Source organism: Chamaea fasciata, unplaced genomic scaffold (assembly GCF_029207755.1).
Source record: "Chamaea fasciata isolate MVZ Bird 193981 ecotype frontalis unplaced genomic scaffold, bChaFas1.0.hap1 SCAF_50, whole genome shotgun sequence".
In the NCBI taxonomy this organism is placed as follows: Eukaryota; Metazoa; Chordata; class Aves; order Passeriformes; family Sylviidae; genus Chamaea; species Chamaea fasciata.
The window spans coordinates 93,613-116,253 of NW_027094135.1; positions in this window are offsets into that span (position 1 = coordinate 93,613).

Sequence of the window (22,641 nt, forward strand, 5' to 3'; positions counted from 1 at the left end):
GACAGGTCCAGGACCCTCAGGCCCCTCTGTTTCCCGAGCCTGCTGCCATGCTCCCTCCCTGCCCTTCAGGGCACCGGGGCTCTGTCCCCTGGCCCCCAGACCCGCACAGGGCATGGTAGTGTGGCTGAGATGTCCCTCTGACAAAGAGCTCTGATCCCACAGAGCTGCTGCCATGATGTGGAGAACCATAGGTTCATCGAGTTCCACGGTGGAGAAGGTGCTGCCAACACTCCTCAATGTGATGGAGGACTGGCCTCTGTCTCGCATGTTCACCTCTGATGGGGACAACGAGGACGTCTTTGCTCTGGCTGTGAGTTTCTGGGCATTTGCTCACCCCCAGGTCACCTCTCCAGCAGCTCTCCATCCTCTCCCTGCCTCAGGCCCTGGGCTGAAACCTGGGCCAAGGGCAGGCTCAGGGGGCACCAGGCCCGCTGCTCCCCCTGCGTCTCCCCGGGGGCCCTGCCACATGGACACCTCAGCACTGAGCGCTCTCCTTGGCAACTTCTTTTGCAGGCAACTCTGGTGGTGTGGGTGATTGTCCAGGTGCCTGAGTGCCACGAGGCACTGATCCTTTATTCCTCCCGCCTCTTTGTGGCTCTGCTTTTCCATGTTGTCATCACCACACAGCAGATGCCACCACAGGAAATCGATCGCTTCTGGAGAGCATGCCGAGAGGAACACCGCCTTCCCAGCGACCCCAACAGGTCTCCGCCCTCCTGTCCTTCCCATGTCCTTGTGGCCAGTGCCAGTGCTCCCAGTGTGACCCGGGCTTTGCTCTGCACACAGGTTTGCAGTGCAGGCCATGAAGTCCCTGCTCTGCCGGCTGGAGTGCGACAATGAGGTGATCGCTGTGGAGTCCAAGCATGGCTGGGACACGCTGCCCTGTGCTGACACCCAGCACTATGCTATGGCTCTGCTGGCCAGGTGAGACCCCCTTCTCCCTGCTGTCCCTGGAATTTGTGCCCTGTGCCCGGGCTGCCCCACACAGTCCCTGTGGTCGTGGGCCAGAGGGCCTCGTCACTTTAGGGATGGCCGAGCAGACTGGAAAAGGCTGGGAGAGGAGGGGGCACAGGAGTGGCCGCCTCCCAAAGCACCCACGTCCCCTGCAGGGATGCTGGGGAAAGACTGCCCCTCTATGAGTCAGTCCTGAGAAAAGTGTGCTCCCCCACCTAAGGCTCTTTGTTCCTTTTTGCCCCTGACAGGGAGATGCGCCATGTCTCAATCCCTTTGTCTTCCTGCGTCGCAACCCACTTGCTCCGGCTGCTCAGCATTGAGAAGCCAGGCTGCGATCTGCCTCTCCTGGCATTCCTTGTGGAGGTGAGCCTGAAGGCCAGCGCGGCCTCGCTGAGCTGCCTCCCAGCTCTCTGCCCTCTCGCAGCCGCATCCCTGGCCTGGTATGGCACCAGGGCCCTGTGCTGCTGCCTGGGGCTGGCCCTGTGCAGTTCTGGGCTCCTGCCAGCCGGGCCCTGTGCCACTGCCCTCTGCCTTTCAGGTCCTGGAGTGCCTGGACTTGACTAAATGTGGTGGCTGGGCCCTGATAGTCGTGTCGAGTTACCTGCGGATCGAGTGCAGGCAGATGTGTCGCCTGGTGCTCAGAGGCCTCCTGGTGCTCAGCAAGGATCCCCTGATGGTGAGAAGGGGACAGCAGCTGAAGCTGCACTGGGGAGAGCAGCCCCATGGGCTGGCTGGGCTTCAGGAGCTGAGGCAGCTGCTCCCAGCTCTCCTGCCTCAGCTGCCCGAGTGCTTTGGGATGGGCCTTTGGTCTCTGGGCCCTGCGGCAGCAGGCTGGGCTTGCAGTGCCAGGGCGCTGTCGCTGGTGCAGCTGCTGACGGCTTCACAGCGCAGCCTTGTGTTCCACACAGGCCAGAAAAATGTGCTGTCTGTCTGAAAGCTTTGTGGATCTGCTGGGCGATGAAGATGGAGTGGTGGTTGCCCTGACCCTCCGTGTGCTTACTGATATGCTGAAGAATGAAGACATCCTGATATCCAGCACCACCGCCCCAAAGCTGGCTGAGGCACTCCTGGCGCTCTTTAACAATGTAAGGTTCGGCAACTCAAGCCACAGGCATTGGGTGCTGCCCAGAAACTTTGCGCTGTCTGCATTTTCAGGCCTTTGCCTAGGTGGGCCTGGAGTAATTGGTGTAATCGGTGCTTAGGTTTTTTCCTTTCCTCTAGGAAAATAGCTTCATGCAACTGCTCTCCATTGACCTCTTCCGTAAGGTGATGGAGGTGGTAGTGGATGAGGGAAAAGAACCCCTGAAGACAATTGTCAACAAGAGCCTGCACCTCCTTTTAATCTACTGCCGTGATGAGAACCGGCGTGTGGCAAATGTGAGGTTTTGGGCATCCCTGGGAGGGGGCTCAGCCACCTCCTGCCCTGGTGCCACACAGACTGCGTCCTCCTCCAGGCCTTGGCACAGGGATGCGGGTCCTTGTGCCCTGGGCTGTGGTGCCATCTCTGCATCTCTGCTGCTCTTCAGGCCTCTCGGGAAACCCTGCATTGTGCGGCCAAGTTCCTGGAGAGGAGGGATCTGGAGGAGCTAGTGAGGAAGGAATATCCCTTGAATATCGATGAGTGTAAGGTAAGGATGGCTTGGAGAAGTGCCAGCCTCAGCCTGGAGAAGATCCGTGGCCGCGGGGCTGGCAGCCGTGGCCCCTGCCCAGCGCTGCACCCAGGGGCTCCGGCCTGCGCCCCACACGCCGCTCCCTTCCCTGGGCCCCGCGGGCTCTTCTCCAGGCTCCTGCGGCCCCGAGCCGGGTGCCCGTGGAGTCCCGGCCCAGCGGGGCTGCGGGGCGGGGCGGCAGCGCCGCTCCCCGGGCAGCAGCCGGCCCTCTGCCCCCTCCAGAGCCCGGCACCAGCGGCTGCTGGCCGGGCCTCAGGGCCGTGCGGGCAGGGGAGGCCGGGGCTGGGCGCGGCCAGAGCCCGGCCCAGGGGCTGAGCCCGCGCCAACCCTTCCCTCCTGTCGCTCTCTCCAGCTGGCAGACGACAGGAGCCGAGCGGCCGAGCACCTGCAGAACCCACAGCAGTCCCTGCGAGAGGCGGCCATGGGGTTCATCGGTGAGCCACGAGCCGGGGTCCCTCCCCGGCCCGCCGCAGCTCGGCCCCGGCCCCGGCTGCTGCCCCGGCTGCAGCGGCATCCGGGCCCGGCGCCGTGGAGCCCCGCCTGCCCTCGGGGCTGCTGCCGCCCTCTGGCAGCCGTGCTCTGGGGCGGCAGCAGGCGGCAAGGGCCCGGGCTGAGCCCTGCCGGGGCAGGAGGCCGTGTGGCCACAGGGCTGGCAGCGGCGCTGGCAGGGAGCCGTGCCGCTGGGGCCGTGACACGCTCTGTCTTCACAGGCATGGCCGTGCGGTTGATGAGGATGTAGCAGGGAGAGCTCCAGCTCATCACCAGGGGTGAGTGAGGGCAGCGGGTTGTCAGCGGCTCTGTCTGGCAGGGGAAGCTGCACTGCCTGGGCCGAGAGCTGCAGTCCCCGGCTGGGGAGGGCTTTGCTCCTTGTGTGGACGAGGGCTGGAGAGGGCACAACACACAGAGATTTCAGGGGCACGTGGGGGATTCGTGGCAAGCACCTTCTGGCTGATCCCAATGTCTCCTGCTTCCTTCTGGGTGGGATGGCCCTGGCCGGAAGATCTCCTAGGATTCCCACAGATCCTGGCTCTGACCATGGCTCTGTTCTTCTCTCTTCCAGCCCTTCAAACCCAGAGGCAAGACAACAGCCCGTCATGCTCTAAGCTGCAAGATGAAGCCCGGTTTCCTCAAAAAGCTCAACAACTGGGGACGTCTTCTGAAACCAGTGAACCAGTGTCCCAAGAACACACCAAAAGACACTGAAGAGGACACCATCTCTCAGTGCTGCTGGAGCTCCACGCACAGCTGAGGCTGAGCACAATTCCCATGGCTTCAGACCTTTCCCTGTTTGTAGTTAGCTCCCTCCCTCCAGCCCTCAGACCCTGCCCATGCCCTTTTTTTCCCTCCACTCTCCAACCCTTTTGACAGCTCTTTCCATCCCAGCCCTCAAACCCTGCCCATCCCCCCTTATTCCCTCCCAGCTCATCCCTTTCCTTCGACTTTCATTAATAAACACTTTGGCTTCTTCACTTCACCTGCATCTCTGTGGAGCTGAAGCGGCGTAAAAACCTGAGCCCTGGCACACACAGGCCCCTGCTGCCGTCCTCTTCCGCGCCGTGTTTTGTGCAGAGACACAGAGGAGCGAGGCCGCGTCAGGCTGGAAAGGTGCCTGTGCTGAAGGTCCAGTTCCACAACACTGTGGAGTTTAAGGTCCTACTGAGAAGCCTGAAGCTCCTGGATTTTGGAAGAGCCAACCTGAGTATGCTCTGAACCCAGCTGTGAGGGATTCCATGGCAAGCATCTACAGAAGGCAAAGGAGCTTGGAATGCTGAAAGCTTTCAAGAATAGCTTCCTGAAAGCACAGCAGTGCTCCATCCTTGCACAGGGTCAGGGAGAGGGCAGAAGCAGAGACCATCAGGCCTTAACAGGGAGCTTTGGGTGTGCCTAAGGGCAAGTGAAGCAGCAGCAGCATGGTGGCTGAGACTCGGACGCGTGACCGAGCCAATGGCCCACGCGCCGTCAGGCAGTGCCGGGATCACAGCTGCGGTTCTGGTCCCCAGAGCTGAGGAATCGCAGCCCCTGCCTCAGAGCCTGTCAGAAAGCCAAGCAAGTGAGAGCAGAGGGAGGGCAGCCTTCCAGTCTCTCCTGGGCATGGCCACAAAGCAGCCCCTGCTTCTCCTTCCTCCGCCTCTGTTGGGGGTGTGCTGATGGCAGCGCCAGCCAGGCTGTGCTCTGTGTACAAAGGCTGTGGAGAGCGGGCATGAAAAGTGCTGTGTGCACAGCGGAGAGTCCTGGAAGAAGCTGGCAGGAGCGTCCTGCGGTAACAGGGCTCTAGTCTCTGGCCGGGAAGAGCCTAGTTTTGCTGCTGTGAGCGCAGGCAGGCGTCGAGGCAGGTGAAGAGGCAGTGGGCAGCTTGTATTTGTAGAGGGCCTGGGGCTGCATGTGCGAACCTCCACCTGGAATCACACTGGGGGAAATCCCAGCTAGAGATGGAGCGCCTGTCCAGAAAGCACCAGAAGGAATTCAGCCTTGCCAGGGTTTCTTAAGAGTGTGTTGGTGTTCCCCAGGAAAGGTACACATTTGGGGAAACGCCTCTGGGGGAAAGGGGCTTGCTGCGGAAGGAAAGCGCTTTCCTAGGAGCTCCCGGTGCTGTCGGAGCAACTGTCCCCCTTTGGCTCTCTGTGGTCCTATCAGTCCTTGAGGCCCGTTGCATTTGGCAGATGGACAAGGGAAGGGAGAAGGCTGTGAAGAGCGGGTTTGGAATCCACCTGGACCTGCGGAGACCAAGGCCAGCACCTGCACCGGGGTGTGTTCCCCCCCTTTGGACACAGGTGTGAGCAGGAGCATCTCTGTCCAGCTGCCAGCCCCAAAGCTGTCGTTGAGAGCTGTGAATTCAAAGGCCTTCACGCACACACCTCTCACATCTTACCTGTCTGCTGTGTTTCAACTCTTGGCAATATGCATTTGCCTCTTGCTTGCTGGAAGCTGCTGCGGCCCAGAGGGCCCGCACCGAGCTGGGCTGTGTGGGCCAGGCGGCACGGAGAGTCTTGGCTGATCTTGGGGTGTCCGTGGCCTCAGAAAAGGCTTGGAAGGTTTGCCTCCCAAGGCGCCCTGCTCACTGGCTCTTCCTGTGCATCTTGGAGAGAACAAGGCAGGCATTTCTGGCAGCTGGGCATTAGCAGGCCTTCAAATGGGGGCGTGTTGTGGAGCAGGCCCAGCTGAGACACCCTGAGAGGAGCCCAGCGCTCTTTGCCCCTCTCCGCACACACGTGAGCCTTGTCTGCTGTCGGGATGACCCCGGCTGTGTCAGGGGGTGCTGCTACGTGGACACGAGACAGCCGGTCCTGTCCTGCTGGGTGCCAGCAGTGCCTCGCAGCAGTCCTGCATTCCCGTCAGGATGCCGGCCAAGAGAGGTTCTGGAAGCTGATTTGAAGCTTGCGCGGGTGCCTACAGGTCAAGGCCAAGGGCGTTCTCTCAGGATAGAGCAGTCCTGAGAGGTCTCTAGAATTCAAAGAAATCAGCAGACAAATGCATTGTCCACCAAAAGCTCTTTGATTGGCAGGAGGTTAGGGCTCTGCACCCCACCACAAGGCTTCTTTGCCACGTCCAGATTTCAGTGGCTTTCTGTAGGAATTCTATCAAAAATACCTTCCGTCTTTAGACTGCTGAGGTGATTCCATAGGCAGGGGCTTAGAAAGAAACACATTGCGCCAGAATCCTAGACTTGAAGCTAATGTCCACCTGCTGGCCAGGAGGAGTCTCAACGCACCAAAGCAGCTCATCTTCCTCACCCCTTCCCTGCACAGGGCTGATTCTGTAGCCGCCCTTAGGTCTTCCCCAAGGCTATGTCTAAAGCTTTTTGTCAAGTCACTCTCTTGCCAAGTTAGGCTTCCAGGTTTTTCTTATGTTAACTGGTGCTAAGTACTTCTGGATATCTGTGCTAAGTACTCTTCTGTCAATTGCCTGTGCTTCCTTACATCAAACAAAGGCCCTGTTTGGTTCCTAAATGTGCCTGATGCTGGCCCAAGTCTTTTGGCACTGCTTGCTTTCCTGTGGCATGCTCTACCTCCCCTGAGAGTAAAGAGGGAGCTGGAGAAGGAGCTTGCCAGGCTGCTCTCCATCCTTTACCAGCAGTCCTGCTTAAGCGGACAAGTCCGAGCTGAGCGCAAATGGAACAGCCGAGCACGGGAAGGGTGGGTGGGAAGGATGATCCAGGAACCGTAGGCCTGGCAGCCTGAGCTTGCTGCCGGGGAAGGCCTTGGAGCACATCCTCCTGAGTGCCATCCCACGGCACGTGCAGGGAACCAGGGGGTGGGAAAGCTCTGCGGAGGGATGGGGACAGCTGCGGGTCTTGGCAGGGCGTTGAGCTGGGGTTGGTGTTGCTGGGCGTGTTGGGGAAGGAGTCGTCTGGAAGAGGAGAGGTCTAGGCTGGAACTGGAGTCACTTTGAAGGCACCACCTGTGGTATGGCACAGCTTTGGTTATGGAGGACAGAAGGAATAGCTGGGACTTTTTCTCTTAGTCATCCTGCTTCTCCTGCAGAGAAGAGGAGGGGAGAGCTGTGCTTTCTTGGCCACTTAGATATCTGTAGCAGGGGCAGGATTAGGCCTTTTGCAATCTACTCCTTTGTTTGGGCTGCTTTTGTAACACTGAGTGGACTTTCATTCGTGAAGAGCTTTTATTCCTTAAGAGAATTAGGCTCTTAACATGCCTTCCTAGAAAAATGTTTGAAACCAAAGCAAGGCCTTTATTTTGCCTCTGTGTGGTCTTCTGCTTTGTAAAGTGACATTCAGTGGATGACCTTAAGGCAAATGTGTTGCTGCTTTGAGGTGGGAAGGAAACTTCCAAATCTATCAGGTTCTCAGGCCATTGCTATTAATTTAGGAAGTTTGCAACTTTTTGGAACTACTTGAGTTGAGTAATGGGAAGAAAAGCTTTCCTGAATTGAAGATTCTTAAATGCCAGATCCTTCTCTGCCTTTGCTGCCAGGGTGATTTTGTGCTTCAGGAAATGGCTCCAAGTAGAAAACAATTTCAGCATGGAGTAACAGCTTCTGACAGAGCGCAACAGTTGCCAGCACTTGCTCCAGGTGCTCCTGCCCACATGCCCTGTAGGAAGGAGCAGGGCCCCCAGCGCACATTGGCTTTGGCTGCCCTGTGGCAGAGAAGCGCCCCGGGGCACAGGTCTCTGGGGCAGGAGATGACACCAGCACTGCCAGGGCTCGGGGGGCAGCAGCTCTGCTTGGGCGGGGGCTCCGTCACATCTGCCGGTTTCAGCGCTCCCCTGGCCCCAGGGCTCAGAGCAGCATCCGTGCCCTGGCCCACACGTTCCTCGTCTGCGTCACACCCGCGGGTTTAGGACGGCCAGCGGATGGGGTCGTGTCCCAGGGAGGCCGTGCCAGCTTCTGTGCAAGGCCCCGTGGCCTTCCCGCTGCGGCCGCGTCGGCAGCCCTGGGGGCTCCTTCTGCTGCCCTGGGCCCGCAGAGCCGGGCAGCGTTTGCCCACGGTTTGAGCCGCTCCGAAAGATGCTGTCTCAGGGCTGTCTTCGACACTTGGGGTGAGGGATTCCTTCCAACCTGGGCCACCTTGGCTGGGCTGGGGGTGGCCCCAGGGCAGGTGGCAGTGTGTGCATTGGCCCTTTGTGACACGGTGCAGCAGCGGGGTCACCATGGCATGGAACGGGACAGGGTGTCCAAGGACCCTTTGTGACCCGTGGCGACATAGGTGCTGGCGGTGACACAGCCAGGCCACAGTGCTCGGAGCAGGCGACGGGACAGGACGGGATAGAGCGGTGTCGTGAGGAGCCCCCCCAAGGCACACTCATTCCCGTCTGGTCCGGAGCTTTTCCGAGGCGTTATTCCTACAGGTGACCTCGAAGCCAGACCACAGGACTTGGTGACCTGTGGCCTACCCGAGGCTTCTCTTCTGCACGTACCATCGAGGACTTGTTGACTCGGAGCTCTTCTGAGCCACCTCTCTAGAAGGCGCCCTCAACACCACACTCAGGCATGGCGGGCAGATTTCTTGGCCTCTTCAAAGTCTTCAGGGGGGAAAGAAAGCAAGGCCGTGGAGCACAACAGCCTGAAGAGCCAGAGCAGCTCCAGCCAGTGCAGGACGGTGAGTGGCAGAACTGGGCCACAGGGCTGATGGCTGCAGCCAGCTTGGCTCCGTCCTCTCCCACCTGTTGTGGACATGCCCAGGGACAGGACGGAAGAGGGGCTGGGGCTGAACCTGGCAGCGCCCATGCTCCATCCCCTGGGGCATCCCGGGGCAGTCCCAGCCTGGGGAGGACAGGGCTGGGCTGTGTTCTCCGGCCTCTCCCACAGCCCCTCAGCTCTGCCTGCTCTCGCTCTTTGCCAGATGCAGCCACGGACGGCACACAAGAGCACAGGCCTGCCAGTGGCCGCTTCCGCAGGACACTGAAGGTACCTGCAGCCCTCCCCACCTGGGCTGGGCCTGCTGTCACTGCTCGGCGGAGCACCGCGCTTGGAGCGCTCCACGGAACATCCCTGACTTTGTTCCCCTGCAGATGTTCCCGAAATTCCTGCGCATTCGGCGTAGGAACACCAGCAGCACTGCAACTGCAGGTACAGCCAAGCTAAACTCCAGGCTGACCAGCTGCCAGGAAGAGCCTGATGTCAGCACAAATTTGACTGCACGCTCAGAAAATTTTGTCACTGCAGAGAATGATCTCCGGGCGAAGGCTGTCGTCATGGAAATGACCGAGGGCACGAGCATCACAGACACTGCCACCAGAATGACTCAAGGCCTCCCAAATACTGACAGCACCCCCACTCCCACCATGACTCATGCTCCCACCGTGGATTTTTTCAAGGAGCGTTCTGTTTCTCCTCAGCAGCGGGTAAGCAGCCTGGGGCCAGGGCTGGAGGCCTCCCAGGATTGTGTGTCCCCTTATGCCACTGGGTCCTCTCAGCCTCTGAAGCCATTAGAGTACTGTGGGAAGGGAAGCTGGAGAAGTTGCTCCCTTAGACAGTGCTCCAAGTCTTCCCCATGCCTCCTCCAGGTACCAGCCATTGTTAGGAATATTCACCAGAGACTAGCATCCCATGCTACTGTGGATGCCGGGATGCAAACTGACATTGTGAGGCTGGCTGAAGAACACCCAGCGGACGTGGTGCTGACCCTCCTGCGCTGTGCCCCAACATGTGACAGGTATGGGCTCACCTGCCTTGAGAGCTCAGGGCTCACCGGCCTTTAGGGCCGTGGCCCTGCACGGCCTGTGCAATGGGCTCTGCCAGACAGGCAGACAGGTCCAGGACCCTCAGGCCCCTCTGTTTCCCGAGCCTGCTGCCATGGTCCCTCCCTGCCCTTCAGGGCACCGGGGCTCTGTCCCCTGGCCCCCAGACCCGCACAGGGCATGGTAGTGTGGCTGAGACGTCCCTGACACAGAGCTCTGATCCCACAGAGCTGCTGCAATGATGTGGAGAACCATAGGTTCATCGAGTTCCACGGTGGAGAAGGTGCTGCCAACACTGCTCTGTGTGATGGAGGACTGGCCTCTGTCTCGCATGTTCACCTCTGATGGGGACAACGAGGACGTCTTTGCTCTGGCTGTGAGTTTCTGGGCATTTGCTCACCCCCAGGTCACCTCTCCAGCAGCTCTCCATCCTCTCCCTGCCTCAGGCCCTGGGCTGAAACTTGGGCCAAGGGCAGGCTCAGGGGGCACCAGGCCCGCTGCTCCCCCTGCGTCTCCCCGGGGGCCCTGCCACATGGACACCTCAGCACTGAGCGCTCTCCTTGGCAACTTCTTTTGCAGGCAACTCTGGTGGTGTGGGTGATTGTCCAGGTGCCTGAGTGCCACGAGGCACTGATCCTTTATTCCTCCCGCCTCTTTGTGGCTCTGCTTTTCCATGTTGTCATCACCACACAGCAGATGCCACCACAGGAAATCGATCGCTTGTGGAGAGCATGCCGAGAGGAACACCGCCTTCCCAGCGACCCCAACAGGTCTCCGCCCTCCTGTCCTTCCCATGTCCTTGTGGCCAGTGCCAGTGCTCCCAGTGTGACCCGGGCTTTGCTCTGCACACAGGTTTGCAGTGCAGGCCATGAAGTCCCTGCTCTGCCGGCTGGAGTGTGACAAGGAGGTGATCGCTGTGGAGTCCAAGCATGGCTGGGACACCATGCTCTGCGCTCATACCCAGTACTATGCTGTGGCTCTGCTGGCCAGGTGAGACCCCCTTCTCCCTGCTGTCCCTGGAATTTGTGCCCTGTGCCCGGGCTGCCCCACACAGTCCCTGTGGTCATGGGCCAGAGGGCCTCGTCACTTTAGGGATGGCCGAGCAGACTGGAAAAGGCTGGGAGAGGAGGGTGCACAGGAGTGGCCGCCTCCCAAAGCACCCACGTCCCCTGCAGGGATGCTGGGGAAAGACTGCACCTCTATGAGTCAGTCCTGAGAAAAGTGTGCTCCCCCACCTAAGGCTCTTTGTTCCTTTTTGCCCCTGACAGGGAGATGCGCCATGTCTCAATCCCTTTGTCTTCCTGCATTGCAACCCACTTGCTCCGGCTGCTCAGCATTGAGAAGCCAGGCTGCGATCTGCCTCTCCTGGCATTCCTTGTGGAGGTGAGCCTGAAGGCCAGCGCGGCCTCGCTGAGCTGCCTCCCAGCTCTCTGCCCTCTCGCAGCCGCATCCCTGGCCTGGGATGGCACCAGGGCCCTGTGCTGCTGCCTGGGGCTGGCCCTGTGCAGTTCTGGGCTCCTACCAGCTGGGCCCTGTGCCACTGCCCTCTGCCTTTCAGGTCCTGGAGTGCCTGGACTTGACTAAATGTGGTGGCTGGGTCCTGATAGTCGTGTCGAGTTACCTGCGGATCGAGTGCAGGCAGATGTGTCGCCTGGCGCTCAGAGGCCTCCTGGTGCTCAGCAAGGATCCCCTGATGGTGAGAAGGGGACAGCAGCTGAAGCTGCACTGGGGAGAGCAGCCCCATGGGCTGGCTGGGCTTCAGGAGCTGAGGCAGCTGCTCCCAGCTCTCCTGCCTCAGCTGCCCGAGTGCTTTGGGACGGGCCTTTGGTCTCTGGGCCCTGCGGCAGCAGGCTGGGCTTGCAGTGCCAGGGCGCTGTCGCTGGTGCAGCCGCTGACGGCTTCACAGCGCAGCCTTGTGTTCCACACAGGCCAGAAAAATGTGCTGTCTGTCTCAAAGCTTTGTGGATCTGCTGGGCGATGAAGATGGAGTGGTGGTTGCCCTGACCCTCCGTGTGCTTACTGATATGCTGAAGAATGAAGACATCCTGATATCCAGCACCACCGCCCCAAAGCTGGCTGAGGCACTCCTGGCGCTCTTTAACAATGTAAGGTTCTGCAACTCAAGCCACAGGCATTGGGTGCTGCCCAGAAACTTTGCGCTGTCTGCATTTTCAGGCCTTTGCCTAGGTGGGCCTGGAGTAATTGGTGTAATCGGTGCTTAGGTTTTTTCCTTTCCTCTAGGAAAATAGCTTCATGCAACTGCTCTCCATTGACCTCTTCCGTAAGGTGATGGAGGTGGTAGTGGATGAGGGAAAAGAACCCCTGAAGACAATTGTCAACAAGAGCCTGCACCTCCTTTTAATCTACTGCCGTGATGAGAACCGGCGTGTGGCAAATGTGAGGTTTTGGGCATCCCTGGGAGGGGGCTCAGCCACCTCCTGCCCTGGTGCCACGCAGGCTGCGTCCTCCTCCAGGCCTTGGCACAGGGATGCGGGTCCTTGTGCCCTGGGCTGTGGTGCCATCTCTGCATCTCTGCTGCTCTTCAGGCCTCTCGGGAAACCCTGCATTGTGCGGCCAAGTTCCTGGAGTGGAGGGATCTGGAGGAGCTACCGACCAAGGAAGATCTGTTGAATATCGATGAGTGTAAGGTAAGGATGGCTTGGAGAAGTGGCAGCCTCAGCCTGGAGAAGATCCGTGGCCGCGGGGCTGGCAGCCGTGGCCCCTGCCCAGCGCTGCACCCAGGGGCTCCGGCCTGCGCCCCACACGCCGCTCCCTTCCCTGGGCCCCGCGGGCTCTTCTCCAGGCTCCTGCGGCCCCGAGCCGGGTGCCCGTGGAGTCCCGGCCCAGCGGGGCTGCGGGGCGGGGCGGCAGCGCCGCTCCCCGGGCAGCAGCCGGCCCTCTGCCCCCTCCAGAGCCCGGCACCAGCGGCTGCTGGCCGGGCCTCAGGGCCGTGCGGGCAGGGGAGGCCGGGGCTGGGCGCGGCCAGAGCCCGGCCCAGGGGCTGAGCCCGCGCCAACCCTTCCCTCCTGCCGCTCTCTCCAGCTGGCAGACGACAGGAGCCGAGCGGCCGAGCACCTGCAGAACCCACAGCAGTCCCTGCGAGAGGCGGCCATGGGGTTCATCGGTAAGCCACGAGCCCGGGGTCCCTCCCCGGCCCGCCGCAGCTCGGCCCCGGCCCCGGCTGCTGCCCCGGCTGCAGCGGCATCCGGGCCCGGCGCCGTGGAGCCCCGCCTGCCCTCGGGGCTGCTGCCGCCCTCTGGCAGCCGTGCCCTGGGGCGGCAGCAGGCGGCAAGGGCCCGGGCTGAGCCCTGCCGGGGCAGGAGGCCGTGTGGCCACAGGGCTGGCAGCGGCGCTGGCAGGGAGCCGTGCCGCTGGGGCCGTGACACGCTCTGTCTTCACAGGCATGGCCGTGCGGTTGATGAGGGTGTAGCAGGGAGAGCTCCAGCTCATCACCAGGGGTGAGTGAGGGCAGCGGGTTGTCAGCGGCTCTCTCTGGCAGGGGAAGCTGCACTGCCTGGGCCGAGAGCTGCAGTCCCCGGCTGTGGAGGGCTTTGCTCCTTGTGTGGACGAGGGCTGGAGAGGGCACAACACACAGAGATTTCAGGGGCACGTGGGGGATTCGTGGCAAGCACCTTCTGGCTGATCCCAATGTCTCCTGCTTCCTTCTGGGTGGGATGGCCCTGGCAGGAAGATCTCCTAGGGTTCCCACAGATCCCGGCTCTGACCATGGCTCTGTTCTTCTCTCTTCCAGCCCTTCAAACCCAGAGGCATGACAGCAGCCCCTCATGCACTAAGCTGGAAAATGAAGCCCGGTTTCCCCAAAAAGCTCAACAACTGGGGACGTCTTCTGAAACCAGTGAACCAGTGTCCCAAGAACACACCGGGAGACACTGAAGAGGACACCATCTCTCAGTGCTGCTGGAGCTCCACGCACAGCTGAGGCTGAGCACAATTCCCATGGCTTCAGACCTTTCCCTGTTTGTAGTTAGCTCCCTCCCTCCAGCCCTCAGACCCTGCCCATGCCCTTTTTTTCCCTCCACTCTCCAACCCTTTTGACAGCTCCTTCCCTCCCAGCCCTCAAACCCTGCCCATCCCCCCTTATTCCCTCCCAGCTCATCCCTTCGACTTTCATTAATAAACACTTTGGCTTCTTCACTTTACCTGCGTCTCTGTGGAGCTGAAGCGGCGTAAAAACCTGAGCCCTGGAACACACAGGCCCCTGCTGCCGTCCTCTTGCGCGCTGTCTTTTGTGCAGAGACACAGAGGAGCGAGGCCGCGTCAGGCTGGAAAGATGCCTGTGCTGAAGGTCCAGTTCCACAACACTGTGGACTTTAAGGGCCAACTGAGCAGCCTGAAGCTCCTGGATTTAGGAAGAGCCAACCTGAGTATGCTCTGAACCCAGCTGTGAGGGATTCCATGGCAAGCATCTACAGAGGGCAAAGGAGCTTGGAATGCTGAAAGCTTTCAAGAATAGCTTCCTGAAAGCACAGCAGTGCTCCATCCTTGCACAGGGTCAGGGAGAGGGCAGAAGCAGAGACCATCAGGCCTTAACAGGGAGCTTTGGGTGTGCCTAAGGGCAAGTGAAGCAGCAGCAGCATGGTGGCTGAGACTCGGACGCGTGACCGAGCCAATGACCCGAGCGCCATCAGGCAGTGCCGGGATCCTGGCTGCGGTTCTGGTCCCCAGAGCTGAGGAATCGCAGCCCCTGCCTCAGAGCCTGTCAGAAAGCCAAGCAAGTGAGAGCAGAGGGAGGGCAGCCTTCCAGTCTCTCCTGGGCATGGCCACAAAGCAGCCCCTGCTTCTCCTTCCTCTGCCTGTGTTTGGGGTGTGCTGATGGCAGCACCAGCCAGGCTGTGCTCTGTGTTCCAAAGGCTGTGGAGAGCGGGCATGAAAAGTGCTGTGTGCACAGTGGAGAGTCCTGGAAGGTGCTGGCAGGAGCGTCCTGCGGGAATAGGGCTCTGGTCTCTGGCCGGGAAGAGCCTGGTTTTGCTGCTGTGAGCGCAGGCAGGCGTCGAGGCAGGTGAAGAGGCAGCGGGCAGCTTGTATTTGTAGAGGGCCTGGGGCTGCATGTGCGAACCTCCACCTGGAATCACACTGGGGGAAATCCCAGCTAGAGCTGGAGCGCCTGTCCAGAAAGGACCAGAAGGAATTCAGCCTTGCCAGGGTTTCTTAAGAGTGTGTTGGTGTTCCCCAGGAAAGGTACACATTTGGGGAAACGCCTCTGGGGGAAGGGGGCTTGCTGCGGAAGGAAAGCGCTTTCCTAGGAGCTCCCGGTGCTGTCGGAGCAACTGTCCCCCTTTGGCTCTCTGTGGTCCTTTCAGTCCTTGAGGCCTGTTGCACTTGGCAGATGGACAAGGGAAGGGAGAAGGCTGTGAAGAGCGGGTTTGGAATCCACCTGGACCTGCGGAGACCAAGGCCAACACCTGCAGCAGGGTGTGTTCCCCCCCTTTGGACACAGGTGTGAGCAGGAGCATCACTGTCCAGATGCCAGCCCCAAAGCTGTCGTTGAGAGCTGTGAATTCAAAGGCCTTCACGCACACACCTCTCACATCTTACCTGTCTGCTGTGTTTCAACTCTTGGCAATATGCATTTGCCTCTTGCTTGCTGGAAGCTGCTGCGGCCCAGAGGGTCCGCACCGAGCTGGGCTGTGTGGGCCAGGCGGCACGGAGAGTCTTGGCTGATCTTGGGGTGTCCGTGGCCTCAGAAAAGGCTTGGAAGGTTTGCCTCCCAAGGCGCCCTGCTCACTGGCTCTCCCTGTGCATCTTGGAGAGAACAAGGCAGGCATTTCTGGCAGCTGGGCATTAGCAGGCCTTCAAATGGGGGCGTGTTGTGGAGCAGGCCCAGCTGAGACACCCTGAGAGGAGCCCAGCGCTCCTTGCCCCTCTCCGCACACACGTGAGCCTTGTCTGCTGTCGGGATGACCCCGGCTGTGTCAGGGGGTGCTGCTACGTGGACACGAGACAGCCGGTCCTGTCCTGCTGGGTGCCAGCAGTGCATCGCAGCAGTCCTGCATTCCCGTCAGGATGCCGGCCAAGAGAGGTTCTGGAAGCTGATTTGAAGCTTGCGCGAGTGCCTACAGGTCAAGGCCAAGGGCGTTCTCTCAGGATCGAGCAGTCCTGAGAGGTCTCTAGAATTCAAAGAAATCAGCAGACAAATGCATTGTCCACCAAAAGCTCTTTGATTGGCAGGAGGTTAGGGCTCTGCACCCCACCACAAGGCTTCTTTGCCACGTCCAGATTTCAGTGGCTTTCTGTAGGAATTCTATCAAAAATACCTTCCGTCTTTAGACTGCTGAGGTGATTCCATAGGCAGGGGCTTAGAAAGAAACACATTGCGCCAGAATCCTAGACTTGAAGCTAATGTCCACCTGCTGGCCAGGAGGAGTCTCAACGCACCAAAGCAGCTCATCTTCCTCACCCCTTCCCTGCACAGGGCTGATTCTGTAGCCGCCCTTAGGTCTTCCCCAAGGCTATGTCTAAAGCTTTTTGTCAAGTCACTCTCTTGCCAAGTTAGGCTTCCAGGTTTTTCTTATGTTAACTGGTGCTAAGTACTTCTGGATATGTGTGCTAAGTACTCTTTCCTTCTGTCAATTGCCTGTGCTTCCTTACATCAAACAAAGGCCTTGTTTCATTCCTAAATGTGCCTGATGCTGGCCCAAGTCTTTTGGCACTGCTTGCTTTCCTGTGGCATGCTCTACCTCCCCTGAGAGTAAAGAGGGAGCTGGAGAAGGAGCTTGCCAGGCTGCTCTCCATCCTTTACCAGCAGTCCTGCTTAAGCGGACAAGTCCGAGCTGAGCACAAATGGAACAGCCGAGCACGGGAAGGCTGGGTGGGAAGGATGATCCAGGAACCGTAGGCCTGGCAGCCTGAGCTTGCTGCCGGGGAAGGCCTTGGAGCACATCCTCCTGAGTGCCATCCCACGGCACGTGCAGGGAACCAAGGGGTGGGAAAGCTCTGCGGAGGGATGGGGACAGCTGCGGGTCTTGGCAGGGCGTTGAGCTGGGGTTAGTGTTGCTGGGCGTGTTGGGGAAGGAGTCGTCTGGAAGAGGAGAGGTCTAGGCTGGAACTGGAGTCACTTTGAAGGCACCACCTGTGGTATGGCACAGCTTTGGTTATGGAGGACAGAAGGAATAGCTGGGACTTTTTCTCTTAGTCATCCTGCTTCTCCTGCAGAGAAGAGGAGGGGAGAGCTGTGCCTTCTTGGCCACTTAGATATCTGTAGCAGGGGCAGGATTAGGCCTTTTGCAATCTACTCCTTTGTTTGGGCTGCTTTTGTAACACTGAGTGGACTTTCATTCGTGGAGAGCTTTTATTCCTTAAGAGAATTAGGCTCTTAACATGCCTTCCTAGAAAAATGTTTGAAACCAAAGCAAGGCCTTTATTTTGCCTCTGTGTGGTCTTCTGCTTTGTAAAGTGACATTCAGTGGATGACCTTAAGGCAAATGTGTTGCTGCTTTGAGGTGGGAAGGAAACTTCCAAATCTATCAGGTTCTCAGGCCATTGCTATTAATTTAGGAAGTTTGCAACTTTTTGGAACTACTTGAGTTGAGTAATGGGAAGAAAAGCTTTCCTGAATTGAAGATTCTTAAATGCCAGATCCTTCTCTGCCTTTGCTGCCAGGGTGATTTTGTGCTTCAGGAAATGGCTCCAAGTAGAAAACAATTTCAGCATGGAGTAACAGCTTCTGACAGAGCGCAACAGTTTCCAGCACTTGCTCCAGGTGCTCCTGCCCACATGCCCTGTAGGAAGGAGCACGGCCTCCAGCGCACATTGGCTTTGGCTGCCCTGTGGCAGAGAAGCGCCCCGGGGCACAAGTCTCTGGGGCAGGAGATGACACCAGCACTGCCAGGGCTCGGGGGGCAGCAGCTCTGCTTGGGCGGGGGCTCCGTCACACCTGCCGGTTTCAGCGCTCCCCTGGCCCCAGGGCTCAGAGCAGCATCCGTGCCCTGGCCCACACGTTCCTCGTCTGCGTCACACCCGCGGGTTTAGGACGGCCAGCGGATGGGGACGTGTCCCAGGGAGGCCGTGCCAGCTTCTGTGCAAGGCCCCGTGCCCTTCCCGCTGCGGCCGCGTCGGCAGCCCTGGGGGCTCCTTCTGCTGCCCTGGGCCCGCAGAGCCGGGCAGCGTTTGCCCACGGTTTGAGCCGCTCCGAAAGATGCTGTCTCAGGGCTGTCTTCGACACTTGGGGTGAGGGATTCCTTCCAACCTGGGCCACCTTGGCTGGGCTGGGGGTGGCCCCAGGGCAGGTGGCAGTGTGTGCATTGGCCCTTTGTGACACGGTGCAGCAGCAGGGTCACCATGGCATGGAACGGGACAGGGTGTCAAAGGACCCTTTGTGACCCGTGGCGACATAGGTGCTGGCGGTGACACAGCCAGGCCACAGTGCTCGGAGCAGGCGACGGGACAGGACGGGATAGAGCGGTGTCGTGAGGAGCCCCCCCAAGGCACACTCATTCCCGTCTGATCCGGAGCTTTTCCGAGGTGGTATTCCTAGAGGTGACCTCGAGGCCAGACCACAGGACTTGGTGACCTGTGGCCTACCCGAGGCTTCTCTTTTGCACGTACCATCGAGGACTTGTTGACTCAGAGCTCTTCTGAGCCATCTCTCTAGAAGGCGCCCTCAACACCACACTCTGGCATGGCGGGCAGATTTCTTGGCCTCTTCAAAGTCTTCAGGGGGGAAAGAAAGCAAGCCCGTGGAGCACAACGGCCTGAAGAGCCAGAGCAGCTCCAGCCAGTGCAGGACGGTGAGTGGCAGAACTGGGCCACAGGGCTGATGGCTGCAGCCAGCTTGGCTCCGTCCTCTCCCACCTGTTGTGGACATGCCCAAGGACAGGACGGAAGAGGGGCTGGGGCTGAACCTGGCAGCACCCATGCTCCATCCCCTGGGGCATCCCGGGGCAGTCCCAGCCTGGGGAGGACAGGGCTGGGCTGTGTTCTCCGGCCTCTCCCACAGCCCCTCAGCTCTGCCTGCTCTCGCTCTTTGCCAGATGCAGCCACGGACGGCACACAAGAGCACAGGCCTGCCAGTGGCCGCTTCCGCAGGACACTGAAGGTACCTGCAGCCCTCCCCACCTGGCCTGGGCCTGCTGTCACTGCTCGGCCGAGCACCGCGCTTGGAGCGCTCCACGGAACATCCCTGGCTTTGTTCCCCTGCAGATGTTCCCGAAATTCCTGCGCATTCGGCGTAGGAACACCAGCAGCACTGCAACTGCAGGTACAGCCAAGCTAAACTCCAGGCTGACCAGCTGCCAGGAAGAGCCTGATGTCAGCACAAATTTGACTGCACGCTCAGAAAATTTTGTCACTGCAGTGAATGATCTCCGGGCGAAGGCTGCTGTCATGGAAATGACCGAGGGCAGGAGCATCACAGACACTGCCACCAGAATGACTCAAGGCCTCCCAAATACTGACAGCACCCCCACTCCCACCATGACTCATGCTCCCACCGTGCATTTTTTCGAGGAGCGTTCTGTTTCTCCTCAGCAGCGGGTAAGCAGCCTGGGGCCAGGGCTGGAGGCCTCCCAGGATTGTGTGTCCCCTCAAGCCGCTGGGTCCTCTCAGCCTCTGAAGCCATTAGAGTACTGTGGGAAGGGAAGCTGGAGAAGTTGCTCCCTTAGACAGTGCTCCAAGTCTTCCCCATGCCTCCTCCAGGTACCAGCCATTGTTAGGAATGTTCACCAGAGACTAGCATCCCATGTCACTGTGGATGCCGGGATGCAAACTGACATTGTGAGGCTGGCTGACGAACACCCAGCGGACGTGGTGCTGACCCTCCTGCGCTGTGCCCCAACATGTGACAGGTATGGGCTCACCTGCCTTGAGAGCTCAGGGCTCACCGGCCTTTAGGGCCGTGGCCCTGCACGGCCTGTGCAATGGGCTCTGCCAGACAGGCAGACAGGTCCAGGACCCTCGGGCCCCTCTGTTTCCCAAGCCTGCTGCCATGCTCCCTCCCTGCCCTTCAGGGCACCGGGGCTCTGTCCCCTGGCCCCCAGACCCGCACAGGGCATGGTAGTGTGGCTGAGATGTCCCTCTGACAAAGAGCTCTGATCCCACAGAGCTGCTGCCATGATGTGGAGAACCATAGGCTCATCGAGTTCCACGGTGGAGAAGGTGCTGCCAACACTCCTCAGTGTGATGGAGGACTGGCCTCTGTCTCGCATGTTCACCTCTGATGGGGACAACGAGGACGTCTTTGCTCTGGCTGTGAGTTCCTGGGCATTTGCTCACCCCCAGGTCACCTCTCCAGCAGCTCTCCATCCTCTCCCTGCCTCAGGCCCTGGGCTGAAACCTGGGCCAAGGGCAGGCTCAGGGGGCACCAGGCCCGCTGCTCCCCCTGCGTCTCCCCTGGGGCCCTGCCACATGGACACCTCAGCACTGAGCGCTCTCCTCGGCAACTTCTTTTGCAGGCAACTCTGGTGGTGTGGGTGATTGTCCAGGTGCCTGAGTGCCATGAGGCACTGATCCTTTATTCCTCCCGCCTCTTTGTGGCTCTGCTTTTCCATGTTGTCATCACCACGCAGCAGATGCCACCACAGGAAGTCGATCGCTTCTGGAGAGCATGCCGAGAGGAACACCGCCTTCCCAGCGACCCCAACAGGTCTCCGCCCTCCTGTCCTTCCCATGTCCTTGTGGCCAGTCCCAGTGCTCCCAGTGTGACCCGGGCTTTGCTCTGCACACAGGTTTGCAGTGCAGGCCATGAAGTCCCTGCTCTGCCGGCTGGAGTGTGACAAGGAGGTGATCGCTGTGGAGTCCAAGCATGGCTGGGACACGCTGCCCTGTGCTGACACCCAGCACTATGCTATGGCTCTGCTGGCCAGGTGAGACCCCCTTCTCCCTGCTGTCCCTGGAATTATTGCCCTGTGCCCGGGCTGCCCCACAGTCCCTGTGGTCGTGGGCCAGAGGGCCTCGTCACTTTAGGGATGGCCGAGCAGACTGGAAAAGGCTGGGAGAGGAGGGTGCACAGGAGTGGCCGCCTCCCAAAGCACCCACGTCCCCTGCAGGGATGCTGGGGAAAGACTGCCCCTCTATGAGTCAGTTCTGAGAAAAGTGTGCCCCCCCACCTCAGGCTCTTTGTTCCTTTTTGCCCCTGACAGGGAGATGCGCCATGTCTCAATCCCTTTGTCTTCCTGCGTCGCAACCCACTTGCTCCGGCTGCTCAGCACTGAGAAGCCAGGCTGCGATCTGCCTCTCCTGGCATTCCTTGTGGAGGTGAGCCTGAAGGCCAGCGCGGCCTCGCTGAGCTGCCTCCCAGCTCTCTGCCCTCTCGTAGCCGCATCCCTGGCCTGGGATGGCACCAGGGCCCTGTGCTGCTGCCTGGGGCTGGCCCTGTGCACTTCTGGGCTCCTACCAGCTGGGCCCTGTGCCACTGCCCTCTGCCTTTCAGGTCCTGGAGTGCCTGGACTTGACTAAATGTGGTGGCTGGGTCCTGATAGTCGTGTCGAGTTACCTGCGGATCGAGTGCAGGCAGATGTGTCGCCTGGCGCTCAGAGGCCTCCTGGTGCTCAGCAAGGATCCCCTGATGGTGAGAAGGGGACAGCAGCTGAAGCTGCACTGGGGAGAGCAGCCCCATGGGCTGGCTGGGCTTCAGGAGCTGAGGCAGCTGCTCCCAGCTCTCCTGCCTCAGCTGCCCGAGTGCTTTGGGACGGGCCTTTGGTCTCTGGGCCCTGCGGCAGCAGGCTGGGCTTTCAGTGCCAGGGCGCTGTCGCTGGTGCAGCTGCTGACGGCTTCACAGCGCAGCCTTGTGTTCCACACAGGCCAGAAAAATGTGCTGTCTGTCTCAAAGCTTTGTGGATCTGCTGGGCGATGAAGATGGAGTGGTGGTTGCCCTGACCCTCCGTGTGTTTACTGATATGCTGAAGAATGAAGACATCCTGATATCCAGCACCACCGCCCCAAAGCTGGCTGAGGCACTCCTGGCGCTCTTTAACAATGTAAGGTTCTGCAACTCAAGCCACAGGCATTGGGTGCTGCCCAGAAACTTTGCGCTGTCTGCATTTTCAGGCCTTTGCCTAGGTGGGCCTGGAGTAATTGGTGTAATCGGTGCTTAGGTTTTTTCCTTTCCTCTAGGAAAATAGCTTCATGCAACTGCTCTCCATTGACCTCTTCCGTAAGGTGATGGAGGTGGTAGTGGATGAGGGAAAAGAACCCCTGAAGACAATTGTCAACAAGAGCCTGCACCTCCTTTTAATCTACTGCCGTGATGAGAACCGGCGTGTGGCAAATGTGAGGTTTTGGGCATCCCTGGGAGGGGGCTCAGCCACCTCCTGCCCTGGTGCCACGCAGGCTGCGTCCTCCTCCAGGCCTTGGCACAGGGATGCGGGTCCTTGTGCCCTGGGCTGTGGTGCCATCTCTGCATCTCTGCTGCTCTTCAGGCCTCTCGGGAAACCCTGCATTGTGCGGCCAAGTTCCTGGAGAGGAGGGATCTGGAGGAGCTAGTGAGGAAGGAATATCCCTTGAATATCGATGAGTGTAAGGTAAGGATGGCTTGGAGAAGTGCCAGCCTCAGCCTGGAGAAGATCCGTGGCCGCGGGGCTGGCAGCCGTGGCCCCTGCCCAGCGCTGCACCCAGGGGCTCCGGCCTGCGCCCCACACGCCGCTCCCTTCCCTGGGCCCCGCGGGCTCTTCTCCAGGCTCCTGCGGCCCCGAGCCGGGTGCCCGTGGAGTCCCGGCCCAGCGGGGCTGCGGGGCGGGGCGGCAGCGCCGCTCCCCGGGCAGCAGCCGGCCCTCTGCCCCCTCCAGAGCCCGGCACCAGCGGCTGCTGGCCGGGCCTCAGGGCCGTGCGGGCAGGGGAGGCCGGGGCTGGGCGCGGCCAGAGCCCGGCCCAGGGGCTGAGCCCGCGCCAACCCTTCCCTCCTGCCGCTCTCTCCAGCTGGCAGACGA